We start from the raw sequence: 24,572 nt of genomic DNA, 5'->3' as shown, positions 1-24,572 counted from the left end.
ATTCACGCAGGGTGAAGAGATAAGGCAAGGGGAGTAATTTGGAAGGGGGTGGTCAGAGCAGGACCCCTGGGGCCATTTAAGCAGACACCCAGATCAGGAGAGGGAAGAAGCCCTGTGGCTATCTGGAGGAAGGATGCAGAAGGCAGCAGAAACAGCGTGTGCAAAAGCCCCGAGGCAGGTGTGTGCTTAGCGTGTTGCAGGAACAAAGAGGAGCCCAGTGTGGCAGGGGTAGAGGGAACCAGAGAGAGTGAATAAGAGGAGATGGGCCAGGCACGGTGGCTCATGCCTGTAATCCCAAGCACTTTGGAAGGCCGAAGTGGGCAGATCACTTGAGCTCAGGAGTTCAAGACCAGCCTGGGCAACATAGCAAAACCCCATCTCTACTACAAAAAAATACAAAAATTAGCTGGGCGTGCTGGCATGTGTCTGTAGTCCTACCTATCTGAGGGGCTGAGGTGAGAGGATGACTTGAGTCCAGGAGGTTGAGGCTGTAGTGAGATGTGTTGGCACCACTGCACTCCAGCCTGGGCAACAAAGTGAGACCATGTCTCAAAAAAAAAAAAAAAAAAATAGAGAGAGAGAGAGAGACAGAGAGAGAGAGATGAGGTTGTAAGGGAAGCACGGGAAAGATCTTGTAGGGCCTGGTAGACCACAGAGATCTCTGACTTTTCTGCCAAGTGAGGTGGGAGCCGTGGGAGGGTTTTGAACACAGGAAGGTCATGTCCTGACCTCCTATACTCATCCTCATCTTAAAGGCGAGGAAACTGAGTCTCAGAGAGGTGAAGTTACTCACCCAAGATCACACAGCCAGCAAGTGGCAGAACTGGAGTTTGCCCCCACATCCCTGTGGCTCCCAAAGCCAGCCTCTTCCCATCCCATCAGCTGCCTCTGTGTCTGGCATGAGTCAGGAGGCTGGATTGCTGGGAGGGGGAGAGCCTTTTAGAGCTGCTTTTTGGAGCCTCCTGGCTCTGCCTGGTACATCCCCTCCTTCCCCACCCATGCCTTCTCCCTTGCCATCAGCCACCCCCAACTGCCTGGGGTGAGCGCCTAACATTTAAGGCTATCCCCTCCCAAGTGCAGATTGGATTCTTTTTTCCATAAGTCCTCATTATGCCCCAGTAGATTGGATTTTGGGCAATAGAAAAAACGAGCCTAAAGAACTGAAGTGCTAATTGGAGGTGACAAGCAGGGGCTCGGGGCCTCTGGAGCAGCGTGGCTCTGTCTCTAATTTGCAGAGTGGCCAGGGTAAGTCCCTGGCTTCCAAAGTCATGCTTGTTTGAAGGACAATCACTTTCTTTTTCTTGTAAAAGGAAGAGAAATTGTCAGCCTGTCAGTTTCGCTCTGAGCTCGTCCGCTGTCTTTCCAGTAACTGAGGGCGAGAGGCTGAGCCGTAGCCCAGAGGCTGCCTGTGGGGTCTTGGGGGATGTGGTTGATGCCACCTGGCCCCCTTCACATCACCTCCCTCTCGACACCCCTCCTACTCCCTCCAATAATTGTGGTATTTGGTTTTCCCTCAATACCAAATGTGAAACTCTCCTGGAGGTAGTGCAAAAGGAAGTCTGTGAATCTCTGAACTGTGGTTGAATGAAGGTATTCTTAGGCGCCTGCTTGCAAGGGTGGTGAACTTCTGGTGCTAAAAGCAGAATTGCTTTTCAGTAAATGTTATTACTCAAAAGGAAGTTGTTACCACCACCGCCACCTCGAGCGTCTTCCAACTGCCACTCTGTCTGCCAGGCCAAGAGGGGAAAGGGTCTCTCAGTGGCTCCCAATGACCCCATCCAGCCCCCAGGGGAAGCTCTTGCTGTCTCAGCTGACCCTGGATGCCTGAAGCTGAAGTGCAAACACCCACAGCCTGCCTAGGCAGTGTATCTCAAGGTAGGGGCTGTTTGCTGACTCAGCTGTTTGCTGAGCTGGGTTGGAGCTACAGGTGGGGTTGGAGGCACACGAGAAAGCTGCCCGTTGGCTGCGGGACTGGCTGTTTTTTGAGAGCTGTTGTCCATCTTGGCGATGCACCTCGCCTAACCCCTGTTTCCTCTTCTCTAAAATGGAAAGGTGATCATACCTCAATGGAAAGAGCTAGCATATTTATTACTCTAGTAGATATTTAATAAGTAATAAGGTTATTATCAACAGTGAAAATGATTCTGGATTTACATCAGACAGACCAGGGCTCAGATCTCAGCTCTGCCACCTACTAGTTGCACAACCTTGGACAAGTCCATTCTCCTCTCCGAGTCTCAGTTTTCTCTGGATCACGCAGGGGTGATTATAGCACCTACTGCTCAAAGCTGTTGGGAGAATTCTGTGAGCTGGGGCAGGTAGGCCACAAGGCACACAGTAGGTATGCAGTAGGCATGGGTTCCACTCCTGCTCCATTTTGCCTTACAGGGGATCGTCCACCAGGCTGTGTCTCCACCTGAGCAGTCCCAACCACAGGCTCCAGGTGTTCTTTCTTTGTGGAGAGACACCCATGAAAGTTTGCAGCCACCGGGGTCCAGAGGGCAGGCAAGAAGCGACCAGGCCAAACTCAGGGGAGTGGAATGGACCACTCAGCAGCCACTTCCCTGTGAGAAAGAAGTCAAAACAAACCCCCTGACTGGCGAGGCATGATCCCAATCTAGAGCTCTCAGAGGATGCTCTCGGGTTCAATCCTCTGCCTGCCTCTTACCTGTAGCCTCTCTACAGCCTGGAAAAGTGACCATTTCGTTTACTGAGCAGCCATGCAAGTGAGCATTGTATTCTGCATGTCTCACGAATCATGTCATCATGTCCCCCCAGCAACCCCACGAGACAGGTCCTCTCATTGCTCACCCACCTGCAGGTGTGGAAACTGAGGCCCAAGGAGGTGAAGGGACTGGTAGCTGAGATTTGAACCCAGCCCATCCTGTTGTCAAGCCACACACATAATCGCCGCACTACTTCCGTTATCTGAGAACAGTGTGTCTGTGTTACCAAAGATATAATTATATTTGGTAGTGTCTGGGTATAGAAAATTGTATAATATATTCTTTTTAAAATGTATCCTTTTGAGATTATTATAGATTTACATGCAGTTGTAAGAAATAAACAGAGAGAGTCCATATACCCTTTCCAGTTTCCCTCAATGTTAACAGTCACAATAAAGATATTGACAGTGATATAGTCAAGATACAGACATTTCTATCACCACGAGGATCCCTCATTGCCCTTGTATAACCAAACCCATTTCCCACCCCCAACCCTGCCCCCGAGCCATGGCAACCACTAATCTGTTCTTCATTTCTATAATTGTGTGGTTTCAAGAATGTTACATAAATGGAATCATATAGTTTATGTAACCTTTGAGGATTGGCTTTTTTCACTCAGCATAATTCTCTGAAGATTTATTCAAATTGTGTGTTATCGATATTTTATTCCTTTTTATTGCAAGTAGCAGTCCATAGTATGGATATAAACACAGCTTTTTTTAATTAAAAAAAAACCATAGACAGGCCTCCGGGTGGTTTACCAGTTTTTGCCTATTATGAAGAGAGCTGCTATGAAGATTTGAGCATAAGTTTTTGCACAAACATAAGTTTTCATTTTTATGTCCAGGATTGCAAATGCCAAGTCATAAGGCAGTTTTTAAAAAACTGTTTTCCAGAATACGGTACTGTTTTACATTCCCACCAGGAATGTAGGAGTGTTCTAGTGTCTCCATTCCTCACCAGTGATTGAATGCGAAAGTTCTCATCGTTTTTTATTTTGGTCATTCTGATAGGCGTGTAACAATATCTGATTGTGGCCTTAATTTGCATTTCCCTAATGGCTAATGATGTTGAACATTTTTTCACGTGTTTATTTTCATCTGCGTGTTCTTTTCACTGAAATATTTGTTCGTGTCTTTTGCTCATTTTCTATTTGGATTTTAACTGCTGACTTTAGAGTTCTCGAGAATTCTGTCGAGTTTTGAGAATTCTAGGTAGTAGCCCTTTGTCAGATATGCAGTTTGCAAGTATTTTCTCCTAATCTATAGCTTGTCTTTTCATCCTCTTAATAGGGCCTTCCATGGGTTAAAAGTTTTCAACTTTGATGAGGTCTGATTTATCCATTTTTTTCCTTTTATGAATCGTGCTTTTGGTTTTCACATCTAATAATTCTTTACCTAGCTTTAGATTCTGAAGACTGATTTTCTCCTGCTTTTTTCTAAATGTTTTATAGCTGTATGTTTTACGTTGAAGTCTATGATCTGTTTTAAGTGAAGTTTTGGATCATGTGTGAGGCTTAGGTCAATGCGCTTTCTTTGTTTCTTGCATGTGGATGTCAAATTGCTCCAGCACTATTTGTTGAAAAGGCTTTTTATCTTCCATTGAACTGCTTTTGCATCTTTGTCAAAAATCTTTTGGGCACATCTGTGTGTGTCTATTCCTGGGTTCTCTACTCTGTTCCACTGTTGTATGCATCTGTCCCTCTGCCAACCAGACTGTCTTGATTACCACAGCTAAACAGTAAACCTTAGCATTGCATCGAATGAGTCCTCCCACCTATAGAAAATTGTATATTGTATTTTAATTCATTGAGAAGTGGGGTGGAAAATCTCTGTTCTTCAACTTATTTATTTAAAGAGAGAATAATATTTTCCACGGAGGTAGAGTGGCCAAGCGGTCTAAGACACTGTCTCTTCAGAGGCATGGGTTCGAATCCCACTGCCGCCAACTTACTGGTCAGGCGTGGTGGCTCACGTCTGTAATACCAGCACTTTGGAAGGCCAAGGTGGGTGAATCACTTAAGGTCAGGAGTTTGAGACCAGTCTGGCCAACATGGTGAAACCCCATCTCTACTAAAAATACAAAAATTAACTGGTGGCGCACCTCGGTAATCCCAGCTACTGCGAAGCCTGAGGCAGGGGAATTGCTTAAACCAGGAGGCGGACGTTGCAGTGAGCTGAGATGGCACCCCTGCACGCCAGCCTGGGAGACAGAGCGAGATTCTGTCTCAAAAAATAAATAAAGTAAAATAAAATAAAAATAAAAAGAGAATACCGAGACAGAGATAACCAAGGGTCCACCAAAGACTCATGCTCCTCCTCCTAAGTGTTGTAGGTAAGCAGTCACCCAGCCAGGGGACTACATTTCCCAACTGCCTTTGCATCTAGGTGGAACCATGTGATGAATTCTATCCAGTGAAATGTGAGGGGAACTGATGTGTATGTCATTCTGGGCCGAGCTGGTTGAGCATGGGTTTCTCCTCCATCACCTCCCCTCCTCTGGCGGCTGGCAGGATGTTGATCCTCAGGGAAACCTTGGAAGACCTGTTGCAGATGAGTGAGTCCCCATCTGTCAGATTCCTGAGTGACTGACTGCATGAAGCAGCTCCTCCTCCTCGTTGACTATCCCAACAACAAGAAATGTCTGCATTTACAAATGAAATGTAATACCAAGAAATTTTAAAAGTTGAAATAAAAAATACAACTTATAAAATGTCCATCCATGTACCACTTAAAGCATTTTCATATACCCCTGGCATATTCATGGTATGGGAAATATATATATATAAAATTTTTTTTTTTTGAGACAAGGTCTTGCTCTGTTGCCCAGGCTGGAGTGCAGTGACATGATCTCCCACTGAAACTTTTGCCTCCCAGGTTCAAATGATTTTTGTGCCTCAGCCTCCCAAGTAGCTGGGATTACAGGCATGTGCCACCACACCTGGCTAATTTTTGTATTTTTAGTAAAGACAGAGTTTCGCCATGTTGGCCAGGCTGATCTCAGACTCCTGGCCTCAAATGATCCTCCCACCTCGGCCTCCCAAAGTGCTGGGATAACAGGCATGAGCCACAGCGACTGGCAGGAAATACATATTCTAAATCCTATGAGAGATATTAATCCACACTCTTCCTACTACAACTAGAAAAACAGAGGCTCAGAGAGGGAAGGGGTTTGCCCAAGGTCACACAGCTAATCCAGGACTGAGCCCAAGTAATTCTACTCGTTAAATATAACTGATTTCCATGAACTTTTGATTCCTTCTTTTAAAAAAGGATGGGCAAGTCTGAGCGTGTGTCATCCAAGACTCCAAGTGGACAATTATAAAAACAAATCATAATTAATAATTCCTTATGAAACAAGTCAGAGAACTTCCAGGGCAGGGTGGCGCCAGTTTTGGGGAGAAGTAATTTTAAGACTTCCCGCCTTTCACAGGGTTGAGGGAGCAATTTAAAACAAGCTCTATTAAACATGGCTCATACAGCTGTGACCTTTGGAATGAAGGTCTCGCCTTCAAAAGCCGATCAGCCTTCATGATGTAGGGTTTGCCTGTGCGTTGAGGTTTAAAAAAAAAAAAAACACCGTGAGGAATTTATGGGAAACAACAACTGCTTGCGGTTGCTGAACGAAGTGAGTCAAAGGGCGTCAGAGGGAGCAACTTTGGAGCACACAGGAGGGAGGTGCCAAGGACTCCTTTGCCGGACTCACAGCCCCGGGTACTGAGGACAAGCCTGCTCTGCTACTGAATAGCTGTGAGTCCTTGGTCACTGACTTCACCACTCTGTGCCTTGGTTTCCCCATCGATGAAATAGGGATTATGAAAGAACTCTCCACACAAGGGTAGGTAATGTGTGCAAAGGTCTGAGCACCGTGCCTGGCACATAGTTAGTTCTCAATTTACCCTTGTAACATTATTACAGGATGAATTCCCCTCTGGGGACAAAGGATTGAGATAGCAGTTCTCCCGTGTTCTGCAGTTCTCAGCCCAGGCTTCGCATTTTAAAAATACTGGGTCTCGCCCCAGAGATTCCACTGCAGTGGCTTTGGGAGTGGACATGGGCATAGGAATCTTTAAGGGTTACCAGACAAATCTAGTGGGCAGCTACGTCTGAGAGCCCCTTCCTAAGGACGGCACGGTCTCATTGTGGTTCTCAGTCATTTACATCGTATTGTCATAAAGCATTGCTCCGCCATGTTCCCTTTTTTCTATGTTTGTTTTTAAGCTCTAACCATGTGGCTGCCCATATGTCCAGTTCATTTCTTTTAATTTCTAATTTCTGCTTCCTCCACGTTTGTCTCCCAGCATGGACTCCAGGCTGCCTGCCCTCTGGCTCCCTCCCCGTAGGACTTCATGACAAACTCACTCCCTGCATGCCCTTGTCCGGGTGAGAATTTGGGAATTTCTGTGAGACTTCATATTATTATGAAAGTTGAAGCCAGTGATCCCAGTAACAGAATCTGAATCTCAGGGGGATGGGGCTCCAGCCCCCAAAGTTTTTTAAACGCTCTCCCAGTGATTCTGAAGAGGAATTAGAATCAGGACCCACTAGCTGGACCAAAACATCCATCATGGAAATACCAGGAAAGTTTAGAGGAAAGAGGAAAAGTCAGTGAGCTGAAATTGTCATTCCAATCCCTTTATCTGGACATTCACTGAGGGCCCAATAACAACCAGGCCCTGGGGACAGACAGGAGACCACAGTTTGTTCAGAGGGGCCAGGAGAGCAGAACTCAAGACTGCGTGACATGCGTGTTCTTAACGCCCAAGATGTAAAACCCTTGACCTTACGTTGTTCACTCCCCTGTGGGACAAGCAATAAGAATCCACTGTGATTCATGCAGATATTAGAAGCTCATGAAGTGATTGACTGATTTAGGAGGGTCAGGGAAGGCTTCCCCGAGGGGGTCACATCTGAGCTGGGCTTTGAAGAGTGAATAGGAGTCTGCTTGTAAAAGATCAGGAAGCAAGAAACATTTGTAGCAGACGCTGTTGCTACCCGGCCCGTGTGCCCCAGACAGATGCCCACTCTTGCTCACTGCAGATGTCTGCTTAAGCGCTTTCATTTGGCTGTGGGTGCACGCTCAGTCAGAAGTTCCAGAGAGTTGGAACTAGCCCCTGGAATCAGCCCGCAGCTCACGACTGGGGGATGTTGGAAGGTACGTGATCCCTCCCCTTGCGACTGGGTTGGAATGACTGAAACGCATGCTCTTCACTGTCTCCCAGAGTTCCCTGATGGGTCTGAAGTCTAGTTGCCCACAGTGGTGACTGGTTTCATACCATTTATTTTATGGTCTTTCTTCCCTATTTTGATGACCTAACCTGCTATGGGTGCTTCCTGAGATCACCACCCAAAATATATTCCTTGCACTTGAATTCGTGTCTGAGGGCCTGTTCCAGGAGAACTCAGTGGAGGAGACTGCATGTGCAGAGGCCCCGAGGCCGGAAGCCACACAGCGTGTGCAGGGAGGTGACCAGCAGCTTGTGCACAGAGTGGAATTTGGAGGAAAGGCTGAAGAGGCCAGAGGCGCAGGTCAGGAGCAGCCAAGCGGGCCTCCACCGCTGCACAGAGGTCCGGGGCCTCTTCCCACATTCTCTGGTCGGAGTAGGCAGGGCAATGAGCTGGTCATGCAGATCCCTTGAGGATGTTTGGGTAGGGCTGGCAGGCTACAGAGTGCCAAATTCTCCAGTCTTTGCTTCAGTGATCTACCTGGCCTTTGAGTTTATTTGAACAAGATTCAATTCTGCCCTGGACAAAGACAGAAGATTGGCAAGTGGCCACTGGTTTTGATTGGTTAGTGACAGCCCAGCAGAGCGATGTTACCCATCCAGTCCGGCTTCCAAGGGAGGGTCCCACTCCAGAGAAAAGTCCCCCACCGCCTCATCCCCCATCCTGCAGATCTGGATTCTTAGACCTCCTACCCAATGGGTCAGCGGCACCTGCCCAAGATTCTGCTTTTTCTGGCCGTCTCTGCTGTGCAGTGCTCAGCCTTGGGGGCAAGCGGACACCTGGAACTCCCGACAGGGCTCAGGCGGGAGCCAGCGATCCCATCACACTCTAGGGCTCTGGGGAAAATGACGGTGCCAGTTAGGGCCTTAGTTTGCTGCTCTGTCTAATGGGCCTGTGGGTCCTGGGTGTGGCCACAAGACTGTGAGAGAATTTGAGAATTTCTTTGAGACTTCATATTATTATGAAAGTTGAACCCAGTGATCCCAGTAACCCAGAGAACTCTGCAATATCTAAATTAGGGCCAAGCCTCCCATTTTACAGACGAGAGAAACTAAGACCCGAAGAGGGAAAGAGGCTTACCTGAGTTCATCCAGCAAGGCAGTGTTAGGGAAGAACTGTGGCTCTTATGCCAAGTGTGATGGGGTGACATGGGACATGAGACCTTTTTATCTGAGCCACACTGTCCAGGTCCACACCTTGCCTTCCGCACTCCAGCCGGGTGATCCTGGGGGCGTGTGACTTAGTCTCTCTGAGCCTCAGTTTTTCCCTCTGTGCAATGGTGATCTTGACACCCCCTCACAGGACCACTGTGAGCACTAAGCAGGGGACCCCTTTCTTACCCCTCACCCTGTAGAACAACTCTGGAGATCAAGAAGAAACGCCATCCCCAGCTGTCCACAGAGAGCCCAGAGCCAGCTTCATCTATTAGCTCCCCCTCCTTGCTTCAAAAAATGAATCTACTCTGGGAGACGTGGGGGTCCGCCTAGATAGGGATCATCTCTCTGCCTGGCCATGGTGCTCCCCACCATACCTCCGTCATGCCCCTCCCCTGTGGACCGCAGAAGCCTCCGGGGCTTGCTTGACAGGTTACACCTCAAAGTTCAGTTCAGTTACAGCAAAATTAAGTTGCTGACTTGCCAGCAACTTCCCACCCTGGCTGCAGCAGGGCCAGGCAGGGAGGAAGAACAAAGGCTTTTGTCTGCCCAGCCTCAGAGGAGGGTGAGAAACAGAAATCCTGCCCAATCATGTGGAAGCCCCCAGAGCTCTCTGCTTGGGCTTGGGGCCAGGGGAGGCAAGTCAGGGCAGCCAAGTGAGAGACCCACAGCCCGGGGGTGGGAAGTGACGCTGGGAGAAATGTCCATCCGCCCACCATCTATCCACCCACCCATCTACCCATCCACTCACCCATCTAGCCACCCAACATTCCTTCCATCCGTCAACCCTTTCATCCACCCATTCATCTACCCATCCACTCACCCATCCATCCGCCCATCATTCCTTCCATCCGTCAACCCTTTCATCCACCCATTCATCTACCCTTCTATCCAACTATCCATCCATCCCTTCCCTCTCTCACTCCCTTGATCCATCCATCCACCCACCCATCTCCCATCCATTCATCCATCTATCCACTCCTCATTCCCTCCATCCATTCATCCACCCCTGCATCCAAACATCCATCCATCCATTCATCCATCCATCCATCCATCCATCCATCCACTCATTAATCTACCCATCCATCTATCCCTCCCTTCCTCCCTCATATCATACATCCATTTATCCATCCATTTATTCATCCATCCATTCATCCACCCATCTATCCATCCCACAAGCACATATTGAGCATCATGGAGGCCAGGCCCTGGTTTGGACACTGGGGATACAGCTGTGAACAAAGTCTCTGCCCTCATGGTTCTGATATTCTAGGCAGGTAATGGACAAAAAGAAACTATACACTTAATATAATGACAGAAGGTGATAAATGCTAGGAATAAAAATAAACCTAGGTAGGAAAGCAACACGCAGAGCCACTATAGATGGAGTGGTCAAGGAAGACGAGAAGCGATGGACTAGATCTGGCAGGGGAACAAGTACAAGGGCCCTGAGGCAGGACTGAGCTCAGCATATTGGAGCAACAGCCTAGAGGCCAGTGAGGTCATCATGAATGGAAGGAAGGGGAGGGGAACAGGGGGTAAAGCTGGAGGGGCTCTGGGAGCAGGAGACCCAGCTCTGTATAGTCAAGGGATGGTTCCTCTCCCTCTTTGGACCTTGGTCTTCTCATCTGTATAATGAAGTCCTGGGTAAGATCATCCTTTTCTATCTGAGGCTCTGGCATTTAAAAAAGATGGTCTCGCTCTTGCCTGGGGATCTATAGGAGCAGGGTCTAGACTGTAAAGGTAAAGAATGCAGGTCTGGGCCAGGTGCGGTAGCTCATGCCTGTAATCCTAGCACTTTGGGAGGCTTAGGCAGGCAGATCTCTTGAGCTCAGGAGTTTGAGACCAGCCTGGGCAACATGAAGAAACCCCCTCTCTACAAAAAAATGCAAAAATTAGCCTGGTGTGGTGGTATGCTCCTGTAATCCCAGCTACTCAGAAGGCTTAGGTGGGAGGATGGCTTGAGCCCAGGAAGTGGAGGTTGCAGTGAGCTGAGATCATGTCACTGCACTCCAGCCTGGGCAACAGAGCCAGACCCTGTTTCAAAAAAAAAATACAGGCTCTGGAGTCAAGGTATTTGATCTCTCTGAGTCTCAGTGTTCCCAACTGCAAAATGGGAATAATAATACTGCTTCATGGGGTTCTTAGCGGATTCGATGGGATGGTGCAGGTAAAGCATCTATCCCAGACACCTTCCTCCCTGGTCTCTGTTATATAATTAGGTAAAACAGCAGTGGCAGCCTCTGTTGACCTTCAACTCAGAGGCAAAGAGTACGGAGCCCTCAGATGCCCCTCAGTGGGGATACTGGCCTTGGCTGACAGGGCAAGGCTGGCACAAGCCTGGGGGCTAGGTCTCCAATGTTTGGCTCTGATCATAAGGGGATTTCTGTGGGGGAGTGCAGATAGAGCCCTTCGAGCAGCTCAGAGGCCTCCTTCCTGTACAGGCAGCTCTGTACCAGCACACTGCTCTATTCTCGTTTAGTTACACCACGTCCAGTGCTGTGGCCTTGAGTTGTCTGTATCCCTCTCTGAGCGTCGGTTTCCAAATCAGAAGCTTGCTTGCGTTCTCATCCCAGCTCATCTGGTTCATTCCTGCCTCAGGACCTGATATGGTTTGGCTGTGTCCCCACCCATATCTCATCTTGATTTGTAGCTCCCATAACCCCCATGTGTAGTGGGAGGGACTCAGTGGGAGGCAATTGAATCATGGGGGTGGATCTTTCCCATGCGGTTCTCATGATAGTGAATAAGTCTCAAGAGATCTGATGGTTTTATAAAGGGCAGTTCTCCTGCACCAATCTCTTGCCCGCCACCATGTAAGACGTGCCTTTGCCCCTCCTTCACCTTCGGCCACGATTGTGAGGCCTCCCCAGACAAGTGGAACTATAAGTCCATTAAAGTTCTTTGCCTTTATAAATTACCGAGTCTCGGGTATGTCTTTTTTAGCAGCGTGCGAATGGACTAATACAGGACCTTTGCATGTGCCGAGTTGGTCCCCTGGTGTGCTCTTCCAGCTCCTTCTCCTCTTTCAGGGCTGAGCTCAAATATCACTGCAGGGAGGCCTTCCCTGACCTCCCACACCAACATAACCCTGTCCCCATTCATACTGTGCCCCTGCACATGGCTTACTTGCTTTCAGAATACTCCTGAACACTTTCTGAAATCATCTGCTATTTCCCTGTTTGCTTCTTTATTGCCTGTCTTCTCCACTATGACATCAGCTCCACCAAGATAGAGACTGGATCTGTCTTATCCACAGTGTCTCCAACAACCGAAGCATAGTAGGTGCTCAGCAAATTTTTGCTGAATGAGTAATGGGGACTCAATGACTCCTTTGGTTTTCTTTTAAAAGTTTTGCCACTTAAATATTAATTTTAATTATACAATTAACCCATTATCATATTCTTAAAAAATATTTTTACAGCTACAGTTTATGGTTAAAATACCCTTTGATGTCCATCCTGGACATTCCCCAACCGGGTCATGTAATGAGTTTAGCATCCTTCCAGATTTACTTCTATGCACTTACAATGAAATGCCTACCACTGTTGTTGGTAGTGTGCGCATGTGTGTGAGTATGTGTGTATTTTCACAGTAGATTAGATAGAGCTGAGAGTTGAGCGCAACATAAACAGCTCTGGGTAATTGTGATCATTAAATTTTACGTGTCAACTTGACCAGGTTACAGTGCCCAGTTGTTTGGTCAAACATGAGTCTAGATGTTGCTATAAAGATATTCTGGGCTGGGCTGGTGGCTCACGCCTGTAATCCTAACACTTTGGGAGGCCAAGGCGGGCAGATCATGAGGTCAGGAGTTCAAGACCAGCCTGGCCAACATAGTGAAACCCCATCTCTACTAAAAATACAAAAAAAAAAAAATTAGCCAGTCATGGTGGCAGGCGCCTGTAGTCCCAGCTACTCGGGAGGCTGAGGCAGGAGAATCGCTTGAACCTGAGGGGGTAGAGGTTGCAGTGAGCCGAGATTGCACCACTGCACACTCCAGCCTGGGCAACACAAGACTCTGTCTCAAAAAAAAGATTCTGAGCCAGGCATATTGGCTCACGCCTGTAATCTCAACACTTTGGGAGGCTGAGGATGATAGATCAGATCACTTGAGTCAGGAGTTCGAGACCAGCCTGGCCAACATGGCGAAACCCCATCTCTACTAAAAACACGAAAAAATTAGCCCAACATGGTGGGGGGCGCCTGTAATCCCAGCTACTCGGGAGGCTGAGGCATGAGCATCACTTGAACCTGGGAAGTGGAGGTTACAGTGAGCCAAGATCGCACCACTGCACTCCAGCCTGGGCGACAGAGTGAGACTCCATCTCAAAAAAGTAAATAAATAAAAATAAAAATAAAAGATATTCTGTAGATGGACTTGATAACGTGAGTGGGCCTCATTCAATCAGTTCAAGGCCTTGAGAGCAAAATCCAAGTTTTTGGCAGAAGGAATTCTGCCTTAAGTCTGTATCATAGAAGTCTTGCCTGAGTCCCCAGTCTACCGGCTTGCCCTACAAATTTCACATTTGCCAGCTTCTACAATCCCTTTAAAAATTAAATTAAATATAAATATATATACACACACCCATCCTGTTGGGTTTTGTTTCTCTAGAAAGCCCTGGCTGATACAGTAATTTAAACAGAGAAGCAGTCTATTCAAAGTACTTTATGGGGGGAATAACAATCAATCCAATAAACAAAAATGGCCAAGACTCGAGTAGGCATTTCACAAAAGGGGATACCCAAAGGATCAATAAACACACAGAGGTGCTCAATATCCTTGCTCAGCAGGGAAATGCAAACGAAAACCTTGAGGAGATAACCACTGTACACCCACTAGAATGGCTAAAATGAAAAATATGGAAAATACCAAGAGTTGATGAAGATATGGAGCATCTAGAAAGAACCCTCATACATGAATGCAAAATGGTGCAAGCACTTCAGAAGACACTGGCAACTTAATAAGGTGAAACATACACTTGTCATAAGACTCAACGATAGGACTACACTCAATAGTAGTGCAGACAGATTTTCACCAAAAAAGACACACACAAATGTTCATAGCAGCCCTATTCATAAATCTCCCCTAACTAGAAAGTACCCAAATGTCCATCAGTAGGAGAATGAATGAAAGAACAGAGACACACTCAGACAGTGTTCCGACTATGGAATTTTGCCCAGCAATGAGAATGAAAGATCTGCAACCACACGCTACAGCATGGGTGAATCTCAAAGACTTGAACATTAAGGGAAAAAGGCCAGACACAAACAAGCACACATCGTTTGGTTCCATTTATATAAAGCACTAGAAATAGACACAACTCGCCTTGGTTAGCCTCTGGGAAGTCGTGACTGGAAGAGGGCATAAGGGAAGCTTAAAGGAACTGGAATATTCTGTTTCTTGATGAAAGGCTGGTTACACAAATGTACTCACTTATGAAGGCTCGTGAAGTTATTGCTTACGACCTGTGCATTTTTCTCTATGTGTGCTATACTTCAGTGAAAGTTCAAAATAAAATAGGGGATTTGGGGAGCCTGGGGGGATTGGAGAACCAGGCTTAAGGTCAGCAGGGACAGTACCCCAAATCACACCCAACACTGGATCAGTAAGCCCTCTCTGCTGACCCTGAACTATCCCTGCTTCCAGGTCTCAGTGGGCACGTCTGATTGGTGGAACCTGGGTCATGTGACCACCCACTAGCTGCAAGAGATGCTTGGAAGAGTGAGCACCTAGCAGGTTCAACATCAGTGATGGAGGTGAGTAGACTGCGCTTCAAAAGATGGGGAGCCTTAGACCACTGCAGGGTGTTTAACCCTTCCTCAACTGATGGATATTCAGGTTGCTCCCAGTGGCCATCTTGACCATACTCCTTGTGCCTGTGTGGGGATGTTTCACTAAGGGATATGCCACATCACGGAACTGCAGTGTTCCCCCCAAAAATGTGAACTTACAGTTTTACTGGCTACTGTAAAAATTGTCTTCTGGAGAGGCTGTTTCAATTTACACCACCACCAGCAGTATATCAGTGTGACCATTTCCCAGTCTCCTTAATTTAATGCTTTACATCACCAATCTCATTCATGTCAACCTGAGGCATGGCAAATGTTCTCGCATTGTTGTTTTAATTTGCATTTGCCTGATTACCAGCACGACTGAACATCTTGCATGTTTATTTGCCATCTGTATTTTATGTAAATTGCCTGTTCACACCCACTACCCATTATTCTAGTGGGTTTGTGGTTTTTTTCTTATTGTTCTGCAGGAACTCTTTATATACTGTGGAAATAAATTCACAGTCTACATTTATGTTTCAAATATTTTTACCTAGGTTACCATTTGTCTTTTAACTTTGGAGTGGCCACATGCTGTTTTACCCAGGCTCACAACTTTTCTGAGGTTGGGAAATGAATACTGATGGGAAGGAGGTGGGGACAACGGGGAAAAGGGATCTTTCTGACACTACTCTGTTCTCTTCCCACTAGCTCTGAGTACATTTTGTAACACCCCTCCCATATCATCCTTTCATTTCCTTGTTCTTGTCACCAATAGAAAACAGTAATAGAACCCCAGCCACAGAACTTCTCACTTTCACTTTTCAATTTTTTTTTTCAAGCTCAAAGTTTACAGATTTGGAATGAAGTATCCTCAGTGTCCCTGCTGGGGTGATCAGCCAAGTTGAGTGCCCCTCACAGTTGTCATTAAGTTACTGATATTGCAAATGAAGAAAGCAGGTTAATTCAAGTAATTTGCAAATTCCTTCCAAAATTGCCAATAGTGGGCAAATTGCTAAACAGTATATAGGGCATATGGTGAGCAAATGGCCTGGAGGTGAAATGGCCTGGTTGAAATCACACTTGAAAAGCTTTTATCTCATTCATAAAAGGGCAGAGAACATGGTTTGGTAAATATAAACACGTGTGTACTGCAAAGTCAGGGGTTGGCAAGCTATAGCCCTTGAGCCAAACCTGGCCCACCACCTGTTTTTGTAAATAAAGTTTTATTGGCACACAGTCACAGTCATTTACTGACATACAGTCTGTGGCTGTTTTCCTGCACCACAGCAGAGTTAAGTAGTTGCAATAAAGATGGTATGGCCCACAAATCTTAAAACATTTATTATCTGGCTCTTTACAGAAACATTTTACCAACCTCAGCAGCAAGTAATAAAAAACACATAAGTTATAATATTGCAGTATTTTTAGAGATATAAAATAGATGAAAAATTATTTTTTTAAAAATGTCTGGCAGATCATGTATGGCTGGATCTAAGTTAAACGCATAGAAAGTACATTCCACTGAATAACATGATCAAGAGTAAGACTTTGGGCCCAGATAATTAACTTTTAAAAATTCTTAGCAAGTTGCTTCATGTCTCCAACCTCAGTTTTCTCATCTGTAAAAGAGGGGATGATATTTCGTTCTGACCTCATAGGGTACAGGCAAAAAAGGCTCTTAGAACAGTGCTGGGCACATAGTAAGTACTATGTAATTATTTGCTATTGTTATCATTATTATTGCACAGAGTCAGGTCTAGATCGGTGTCATGGCTGTGCTACTTCTCAGACACGTGACCCTGGACATACAGCTTCCTCTTCCCCAGCCTCAGTCTCCCTACCCATAAATCGGGGCCATAATGGTTGCCATCACCTGGAGTTGCTGTGAGGGCTCCTTGGCACAGCATCTGGCACACAGTAGGCACCCAACACAGATGAGCTGTTACTGCCAGCATACCCATCATTCTGACTCAAAGCCTCTGCACTGACTGGAACTCAGTCCCATCGTTCCTCTGGAAGGCAGGCCATGACTCCAGACCCGCCGTGTACCAGCACTGACTATTTTCCACCCAGTGACTGTTTATTTAACTGTCCTCCTAAAGTAACTCCTCAGCCATCAAACGGCTGTTTACAAAGCCCACAATTAACCTTCTTGGGACAACAAATAAACAGGAACCTAATTAGGCGTGTTTCTTCTGGCTCAAGGCACGGCAACCCCAAGGCTTGGGCATCACAGCTGTCATTCAAATAGACATTTGTGGGTTGTATGGATGAATGGATGTGTGGGTGGCTGTGAGGATGAGTGGGTGGGTGGGCGGATGAATGGACGGATGTATGTGTGGGTGGATGACTGGATGGATGAATGGGTGGGCGGATGGTTGGATGGATGGATGGATGGATTGTAGGTTGGAAGGAAGGATAGGTGGATAGATGATATTTGAACCGATGGACAGATGGATGAATGGAAGGATGGATAGATAGAAGGCAAGAGGGATAGAAGAATGGATGGGTGGATGAATAGAAGGACAAGTGGAGGGAAGTCTTGATGGGTGGATGGATGGCTGAGAATTGGATGGAAAGGATAGATGGAATAATGGAAGGATAGATGGAGAGATGTTTGGATGGTGGATGAATGTGTGGATGAGTAGGTAGGTGGATATATGGGTAAAGGAATGAAAAGATGGACTGGTGAGTGCAGGTTAGTGGAAGGCCAGAGGGAGAGGGTGATGTGAACTGAGGCTCCAGGCTTTTTCCTGTGTCTGCTTCCCACCCTGCCCCATTCTTCACTGAGATGCTGTGTCACCACCCAGTAGAAGGGACTCTGACTGTGTGGCATCAGAACAATCCTGGGTTCAAATTCACTCCTGTCATGTTCTACCTCTGTGGCCTTGAGCAAGTCCTGTCGCCCTCTGAGCCTTAGTCTCCTCCTCTGTAAAACAGATGTTTGTACTGTCCCCGCTTCACAGTGTGGCTGGCAGCGTTAATGAGTTAAGTGCCCACGCCATGGTCCCTGCCCTACCTGTGTGAATTCCTATTCAGTGGCTGCCCAGAGCAGGGGCTGGCATCACTCGGGGCTGGGCAATGTTGGTGGACTGCCCAGACCCTCTGTTCTCAGCTCCACCCCGACGGAGGGAAGAAGCACCAGCCTGTGCTGTGGCAGGGCCCCCCCCTCTGCGAGGTTCTTCCCCTGGAGAGAGGGGGCTGGCCTCTGCCTGGGGAGACTCAAAATCCCGCTGTGGGGACGGGCACTGGAACAGAGCCCAGGACCTGGCTCCCCTCCCTCCCAGCTCCCTGCATTCCAGTCTCGGGGCCTCCACTCGGCTCTCAGAGCTGGGGGTGAGAATGCCACTCAATGCCACTCAATGTCCAGCTGCCTAGATTCACATCCCCTCCTCCCACGGCCTGGCTGGTAGCCTTGGGCTGGATACTGACCACTCTGTGCCTTGGGAAATGTGAGTTCCTACCTCACAGGACTATTGTGAGGACTGAATGAGTTAAAACGTGAAGTGTTTAGCACAGTGCCTGGCACATAGTAAGCATGGCTAGCTGCTATGATTCTTATATAACAGTTGTTTTCATTATTGTTGCTGGTATTATCATCACTATTATTTTACCTCTCCCACATCCTTTTCTCCTTCTGGCCACAGGGAATTTGATGTTTCCCAGCAGGAGATGGCCCTCAAGCTGGGCCTTGAAGGAACAGAAAGGCTCCGAGAGGCAGAAGAAGGCACCCCTCAGGAAGACTCCGCCTGGGGCAGCTCCCACAGCAGACGGGCCAAGAGGTTCTGGCCAGAGGGAGGCGTGGCTCTCAGCGCAGGGGCGGGATAGAGCGAGGTGAGTCAGTGTCTGGCCCAGCCAGGCCCTCACAGCCACAGCTCTGCTTCCCATCAAGGGGCGGAGCAGCTGCGGCTCCCCTCTGGCCAGGGCTGGGGGTCTGAGTCAGCTCGAGTCAGGTAAGCAGAGGAGGATGTGGGGCTTTCCCACCCGCAGCCTGGAAGCCCGTGTGTGCAGGGCAGGGCTGCCTCCCACGGCAGGGGAAGGCAGAGGCCTCTGCGCCAGGTACAGCCTAGGTACCGCCTACCCCCATGGCTGACCCTGGGCCCCAAATCCAGCGGGAGGCCTGGGAGCATCTTCTCCACCTGAGTCACCAGGCTGGGCCCAGGACCCCAGCCAAGGGCTTTGCCTCTGGGAAGAAAAGAGCTTCGGAGTCCAGCAAAACCTGGGAAGCAGGGGGAAGCTTCCCTAGCAGGTGCTATTTGAGCAGAGGCCTGGAGGAGGTGAGGAAGTAAGCAGCGGGCCGTGTGGGGTAATGTGGGGTAAAGTGCTCCAGGAAACCAGAATGGCAGATGCAAAGGTTCTGAGGTGGAACCTGGAGTGTCGGAGCAACAAGGAGACTGTCATAGGGACGAGGGCTGGGGGAGGAGGAAGAGAGGGCAGAGAGGGGCTGGGGCATGTCCCACAGTGGATGAGCCACGGGAAGGACTTGGCTTTTCCTCTAAGCAAGGTGAGAGCTGTGGGAAGTTTCTGGGCAGAGAAGGGACAAGATCTGACTTAGGTTCTCACGGGATCTCTCTGACTGCATGTGGGGAATGGATTGGAGGTGGAGGATTCAGGACAGAAGCCAGGAAACCAGGGAGGAGGAGACCGCAATAGTCCAGGTAAGCCATGCAGGGTCTGGACTAGGGTGGGGACCGTGGAGGTGAGAGAAGAGGTGGAATTCTGGGAGTTCCTCTGCATGTCAGCCAACCCGCCCTTCTTGAGGGCCTACTGTGCATGAGTTCTGTACAGCAACATGATACAGAGATTACAAAGGCTGAGCCCTTGCCCACAGTGTCGGAGACAGGAGGAAAAGGAATGCGGCTGTGACGTAATCAGTGCCAGACTGAAGTGTGAATTAAGGGCAGCTTCATCTCCCCAGGTTCTGTCCTAAAACTTTCTATGTAGGAGCTCAACCTAGTGAGATAAGAACTATCATAAGCCCCCATTTTCCAGATAAGGAAACTGAGGCCCTCTTAGTCAACCAGTATGTCTGAGTTAAGAGACTCCTCCCACTAGTAAGTGCCAAGACTGGGATTCACACCTGGGTCTGAAGGGCTACAGGACTGACCCCGCCTGACCACCTGTGTAATCAGGGAGGGCTTCCTGCAGAGGTGAGGCTTGAGCTGGGTTCCCAGGGTTGCATAGGATTCCGTCAGTGAGCAGAGGACCTTCCAGTCCTGGGCAAGGTATGAGCCGATGTGTGGTGGTGAGACTCATCCCCTTAGCCAGTGTCTCCCACACCTCACTTAAAAGCCATCTTTAGCTCACGCCTGTAATCCCAGCACTTTGCGAGGCCAGAGCGGGCAGATCACGAGGTCAGGAGATCAAGACCATCCTGGCTAACACAGTGAAACCCCGTCTCTACTAAAAATACAAAAAATTAGCCGGGCATGGTGGCGGGCGCCTGTAGTCCCAGCTACTCCGGAGGCTGAGGCAGGAGAATGGCGTGAACCCGGGAGGCAGAGCTTGCAGTGAGCCAAGATTGCGCTACTGCACTCCAGCCTGGGAGACAGAGCAAGACTCCGTCTCAAAAAAAAAAAAAAAAAAAAAAGCCATCTTTAAAGCCATTCATACCTTTTCTTAAGTAAATTGATTTTTCGGTTTACTCAGTTGGTTTTTTTAAAAAATAACTTACTGAGACGAAGTTCACATAGCATATTAAGTATTTTAAAGTAAACATTTCAGTGGCATTTTAGTATTATATTTTGCAACCATCACTTCTAGCTGACCACGAAACATTTTCATCACCCCAAAAGGAGACTCTGTGACCATTAAGCAGTTGCTCCCAATCCCCTAACAACCACAATTCTTCACTGGTCTCAATGGATGTACCTATTTTGGAGATTTCCTGGAAATGGAATCATATAATATGTGGCCTTCTGGCCAGGCATGGTGGCTCATGCCTGTAGTCCCAGCACTTTGGGAGACTGAGGCAGAGGATTACTTCAGCCCAGGAGTTTGAGCCCAGCCTGTGCAAAACAGGGAGACCCTGCCTTTACAAAAAATACAAAAATTAGCCAGGTGTGGTGGCACACGCCTGTAGTACCACCTACTGGGGAGGCTGAGGTGAGAGAATCATTGAGCCTGGGAGGCAGAGGTTGCAGTGAGCCGAGATCACACCACTGCACTCCAGCCTGGGCAACAGAGCAAGAGCCTGTCTCACCAAATAAAAAGACCTCTGTGTCTGGCTTTTTTCAGTTAGCATCATGTTTTGGAGGTTCATTCTCATTGTAATATGGATCAGAAAAAATTATTTTTAAAGGAAAATTTGTGTTACTATCAGAAAGAGGAAACAACTTTTCATTTCTATAAATAGAAAGTAACCTTAAAACAACAATCACAAAAGAACATTACCAAATCCTAGCTGCATTCTGTTGCCTGGTAAAGCCTCTGAGCTTAAGGTCTGCTCTGCCTCATAAAGGGAGACAAGCAAACGTGGGAGAGGTGTTCAAGTCCAGCCGCGCCCACCTGAGACTTTCTTCTTGGGTTAATCAGAAGCATCAAAGAGAATTGCAAAAGGAGGAATGGTGACAACTGTGATCTAATGCATCTTGCGTGGGAGGCTCTGATATTTCCAGAGCAGAGCAGGGGTAAGTGCAGCTCATGAGAATGAGTGTCCCTGGTGCCATGCCTGGTAGGTTATAGGGGAGGGGCTGCAGGTGGGGAGTCTGTTGGAAGCTTCTTCATCAGCCCACACATAATCCAGAGAATCCTATGCCCGCCAATGCCTTGCCTTTCCTAAATCCTTTCACATCCATGAGTGCAGGTAGTACAGGTGATAACCAGGTTAATTCCTGGATGCTCTTCTATTCCCATAATGTATTTGTCCACTTATATGCCAATACCAAACTGTTTTATTTCCTATGCCTTTGTCATATATTCTAATGTCTGAATGAACAAGTCCTCTCTCTTAGTTCTTCTTTCAGCATTGCTTTGACTGTTTTTGCACATTTACTCTTTTACGTGACTTGAGAACATCCCCTTTTAACAGACAGGCCCAGAGATGTTAAGGGGCAAGCCCCAAGTCACACAGAGCTTCTGCCTCCAAGCCTCATGGTCCATTTCCAGGACTCCCAGGGGTCCTGGGCAGTCTTAGGAGTGGGCATGAGTCTGGCATGCTGGGAGGAAAGGGGGAATGTTGTTACCGCCCAAAACACGCCATTCTTGTGGGTCATGAAGAACACCTGTTTGCCTATTAAGGGCTTTGGATGCCTTGAAAACTAGCAGCATTTTGCCATGTTCACATTTCACCTGCCGGTATTACCTACTCTTCCCATCAATTCGCTTTTTAAATGCTTGCTAAAATTTAATTTTAAAGGAAATGAGGAACCAGTGTTGACTGTGAGGCCTTTGTTGTCTGTGTCCTGGCCATACCCCCTCTCCCTTTTCTCTGGTGAACACAGACAGCACCTGCCCCCTTCACCTGTGAGCTTTGCTCATGGGGCAGGCTGGATGTGCTGGGAACTAACACTCCAAGCGGCTGCTGTCAACCAATGACAGGCACGACCTGAGTCGTCCTGTCCCTTCCCCAGTTCCCTGGCCACCGGATCCCCTCCCCTAGGGGGGCTAACTCCATTACTACATGGGCTCCCAGCATGCCACAGCAGGACCGAGCCCAGTTGCCTAAGTGGTTACTGACTTGGTAGCACTCTTGAGATTGGCAGCCCTTCCTCCCTGATCTCACTTCCCTACCAGTGCTTTCTGGAGGCATCTCCCAAATAGACTACTTGCCTTCATATTATTCTGTTAGGGATCTGCTCCTAGGCTCCCAATCTAAGGCACTTGCTGCAAATGGAAGACAATTGGTGAAATATACAAAAAAGTGAAACAAAACCAGCTACTATTGCTGATGACAGCTTGTACTTGAGATCTGCTCTGTTTCTTCTGAAGAAAAAGCAGGTGGTAGGAAGGTGTTCAAGATACACAAGCCCCACAAGGTGTTTCTCCCTCCCCTTGGCATCACAGGGAGGACAAAAGGGAGCTGGAAAGCCTCACTTACAGTGTTAACTGATGGAATTTCATGCCGGGGTCCCTGTACCTTGCAGCTACCTCTAGCCCCATCCATGGCCCCGGGCTCACGAGGTCCTGAGAACAACTTTCCACAGGCCAACTCCAAGGACAGTGGAAAGTCCCTTAGCCTGGGCAACTGACAAGACACAGGCCTGGCTGGACCCAGTAGGCAGCCCTCAGTACCCACCCAGGAGGGGCCCACAGGATAACTAGCCTGACTCATGGGCAGATAGATGGGTTCAACTTTGCCGTGAGTGCATCTGGAGAAGGGAGAGCTCATGACCCCATTCATTCATTCTCTCATTGATTCAACAAATTCTGATTGAGTACCGACTGTGTGCTGATCACTGTGCTGGGCACTGGGGAGATGGAGAGAAGAATAGACTCAAATCGCTCATGGAACTGCCACTCCAGCAGGGGACACAGACGAGAAACAAACACAAAAATAAACTCAGAAATGAGAGCATTCCATGCTACAAAGGAAAGAAACAGAATGAAGGGATCAAAAATACATGGGGTGTCTGAGCACAGTGACTCACTCCTGTAATCCCAGCACTCGGAGGGCCGAGGTGGGAGGATTGTTTGAGCTCAGAATTTTGAGACCAGCCTGAGCCACATACTGAGACCTTATCCCTACTTAAAAAAAAAAAAATAGCTGGGCGTGGTGGCACACACCTGTAGTCTCAGCTATTCAGGAGGCTGAGGCAGGAGGGTCACTTGAGCCTGGGGGATGGAGGCTGCAGTGAACTATGATTATACCACCGCACTCCAGCCTGGGTGACAGAGTGAGACCCTGTCTCAAAAAAAAAAAAGGACAGAGGGCTTTGGTAGCATAGCCTAGAGGGCCTCTGAGGAGGGTCAGTGAAGTTCAGAACTGAACGTGGAGAGCCAGAGAAGGCAATGAACGAGGGAAGAGCTAGTACAAAAGCCCAGGTGTGGGAATGAGCTAGGCATGTTGGAGGGGCAAATGGTGGCTGGTGTGCTGGAGTGGAGAAACAGGGGAAGGGTGGTAAGAGGCCGAGGTGAAGGTCGTGGGCCTGGGGCAGGTCAGAGCAAAGATGCCTGGGAAGTGTTTGTGTGAATACTGAGCCTTGCAGGAAAGGCATCCATGGGCACTGGATGGGAAGCACATAGCAGAGGCTGAAGGCAGTGGGTTCGGGAGGCTTTTTCTCTTGGTGTCTTTATCTGTGGGAGGGGAGGCCAAGGGGAGAGACCTTGGTTTGCATGGGGTCAGCCAGATTGCAGGAGGGAGGGTCCTCAGGCCCCTTCATCAGGGTAGACCTGGCTGGTTTCAACCAATGGAATCAGCGACTGGTCTTCAGCACCTCATCATAGCTTGTACTCTGTGAGAGGCTATTTATTGAAGTATCTATGCACCAAGCTCTCTGCAACCCTACCAGAGGCTGCCCGACGTGCCCCTTGCCTGGGAGAGACAGAAATAGAAAGTTGCAGTAGAGTGTGACAAACATTCCAGGGAAGGTCTGGACGAAGGAAGGGTCATTCAAATTGGCTTTTGAAAGATGAAGAGAGACTCACTGGAGAAAAGCCAGCATTAAAAGAGCAGAAACAACTGTCTCGTTTGGTGCTGTGTCCCCAGCACCTGGCTCAGAGCCTGGTGGACAGTGGGGGCTCCATCAGGA

At 48.1% G+C, this 24,572-nt stretch overlaps 1 protein-coding gene across 1 annotated transcript in view; it reads left to right on the top strand.

Annotated features, from left to right (window-relative positions):
* Positions 1-24,572, top strand: part of PEDS1 (plasmanylethanolamine desaturase 1) — a 294,224-nt gene that overhangs the window by 76,764 nt on the left and 192,888 nt on the right. The window lies entirely within an intron of this gene.

This window comes from Macaca mulatta, chromosome 10, assembly GCF_049350105.2.
Source record: "Macaca mulatta isolate MMU2019108-1 chromosome 10, T2T-MMU8v2.0, whole genome shotgun sequence".
NCBI lineage: Eukaryota > Metazoa > Chordata > Mammalia > Primates > Cercopithecidae > Macaca > Macaca mulatta.
The sequence above is the reverse complement of the archived record's forward strand: the minus strand, read 5'-3'. Positions and strand labels throughout refer to the sequence as shown.